The sequence below is a fragment of the Macrobrachium nipponense genome, chromosome 6, assembly GCF_015104395.2.
Source record: "Macrobrachium nipponense isolate FS-2020 chromosome 6, ASM1510439v2, whole genome shotgun sequence".
NCBI lineage: Eukaryota > Metazoa > Arthropoda > Malacostraca > Decapoda > Palaemonidae > Macrobrachium > Macrobrachium nipponense.
This window is the reverse complement of record NC_061108.1, coordinates 82,149,397-82,151,896: the sequence shown is the minus strand read 5'-3', so window position 1 is coordinate 82,151,896 and position 2,500 is coordinate 82,149,397. Positions and strand designations below refer to the sequence as shown.

The 2,500-nt window shown below is 36.4% G+C and overlaps 1 protein-coding gene across 1 annotated transcript in view; it reads left to right on the top strand.

Moving 5' to 3' along the window:
* LOC135216133 (glucose dehydrogenase [FAD, quinone]-like) overlaps nucleotides 1-2,500 on the top strand; it is a 67,522-nt gene that overhangs the window by 48,395 nt on the left and 16,627 nt on the right. The gene's annotated exons all lie outside the window — the stretch shown is intronic.

Genomic DNA, 2,500 nt, shown 5'->3' with positions numbered 1-2,500 from the left:
AATCATTCATACAAAATCATTTAATTCCCGTCTGAGCTTTAGTATCGGATGACTATGAGCCTTATCTTCTTCAGATCGATACCTCTAGTTCTGCTACATCTGTACATGGAGTTGCAGCTGTTCAATTAGAATCGGTGGAGTACTGACCATCATATGAGAAACTGGTAATTTCACAATTAGAGGCTGATACTGAAACCAATAATCACACACTGTTCGAAGAAGTATGACAGAAAACAAAATCATAAAAACATTCGCTGTATTAAGAGATTTTGCTCATGCTTGTGTGCAGTCAGTACGTAATACGCAATCATACATAGAGAGTCGGAATGTGAAGCTAATAACAATCTGCACAATATTAGCTAACCCAAACCTGTATATTGAAAATGCAGTATATTTATCTAAACAAATATCTTACTTTTCAGGACATTTTGCAAGACTAAACGCTGAGCAGAACTCAAAAAAGTATCATAGTATTTTATATAAGTTTTATTTAACATAAAATCCATAATTAGGTCTTCTCTAGAAAAGTCAGGAAAAATAAATTCAGGTAAAGGTTCCAAACTTCGGAAGCAACGGGAAAGAAAATTCTGATTTCACTCTGTGATGAATGAATAATATCACATTCATTCTTCAATGAGTTTAAGAAAATTTGAAGGGAATTTAGTCTTGTTCTCCTTTACTTTCACTTTCACTCAGTCATCAATTTGCGACATCGGAAGAGTTGATTTACGTAAACAAATAACCATACTTTAGCATTAATTTTCTTTCACAAAATAACCAGTAGCGATCCACCATATTATTTAGCAACTTTCCTTTGAAAATTTTTCTTCGACATGGAGTAATATCACCTTCACGAATAGACCACATAATGATTATGAGAAACTTTTTCGAACATAAAAAGCGTCCAATGGGAAGATATCCTCACAGAATCTTCCGTCACATTAAGAATTTAAACCAGAGACCGATGTCGTTGCTATATCTTATGGTTACCTTCACGTTACTAAAACGAATCCTGCCGCAGTGGTTTAATAAGAAGTGCGTATTTTTTATTTTGGCGGGAACTGTTTTTATCACAACAAAATGGAAAGTATAACAGATACTATTGTCATACCCAATTTTTTTCCCGGTTTAATTGTTTTTCGTTACTCTATTGGTGGTCAACGCAGACGAAATAGCTATATATAATTCTTGGGACTTGGCTCCGACAGAGGATTTTAAGCACGAAAAGTACAGCTTTGTAAAAACTCTAAGGAATTATTCTACCAAAGTTCACCACGACGAAATGCTGATTATATAGATATCAGTATTTTAATATAATACTTATAGCATTTTTTCTGCGCTCTCATAAAACTCGTTTTTATAAATTAAGCACCTCTGTTTCTTGACCCGAATGACGTGTCTTTACAGGGAAAGACAGAGAGCGTTGCTTTATTTATCTCTGAATTGAATGATGCAACATGATTAAGTTCCTAAAAGAAACTTTTACATATTCAAAGCCTTTTCATGTATAACAGAAAAGCCTAAAAGCACGCTGATTACCCTTCAGGATCCTGCCCCATTCCAATCAATCTTTACACACTCACGGGGGTCCTCAGTTTTGTTACAATGAAACGGTACTACCCCTTTTTTCATTTACTGCTTTAAAGGTTCCACTTCTCCAATTAAACAAAACCGCAAAGTTACCCATCGCTAGATCATCGTATCTCTAAATGCTGTCTTTTTCTTAAGCTTTGCACTTTTATATTATTCCATCTTATTTGTATGTATTATCTTCGCATCTCCAAATGGCTCGTCTTAGTCATTTTCCTGCTCGTTTCTTTTGCACATACGTTATTTCTACAGCTTCTGATCTGCTTTCAGGTTAACCCATTGGTGCGCTTCCCGCCCCTCACTTGACTCGCAGCTCTTTCATTTGTTCAAACTCTCGCTTTCCATTCATTTTTCTTTGATACCGTAGCCTCTGCAAAACATTGGCAACTGCTTTGATTTACCTACTCTGTGATTCACATTTTCTTTTTATAATTTCTTACCAATACTATCTTAATTTATTCAATCGTACGCGTTAAACATTACTTACCTTTTTAAACAATACCTGATAGCTGTTTGGAGAGGGGAGGGGGACACAAGAATGATATGCTTATAAATGTGTCTAATGGTTTTCAAAGAAGTAGACCTCCTACTCTGGGAGAACAGTTTTCGCCTTCCGAGGATCAATGGAGCTAATTAACCTCGCAGTGATTAAGAAATGTGAAGGTTACGTGAGAGAGGTCAAGGTCATGAACTGAATTCATAGGAATTTGTGCAGATAGGTGAAGGTTAATCCATTTCAGTGGTCCAGCAGATAAAGTCACTGTCAACTTCGTCTTGATTTTGCAAGAGTTCAAGATTCAGTCTTCTCGAAAAAGGGGACACTCTTGGGGCAGGAGTGGCAATAAAATTCCATATCGTCCATAGCATTTTACCCCGTAGAGTGGCGGTGCCTTTAGTGCACCTCATGCCG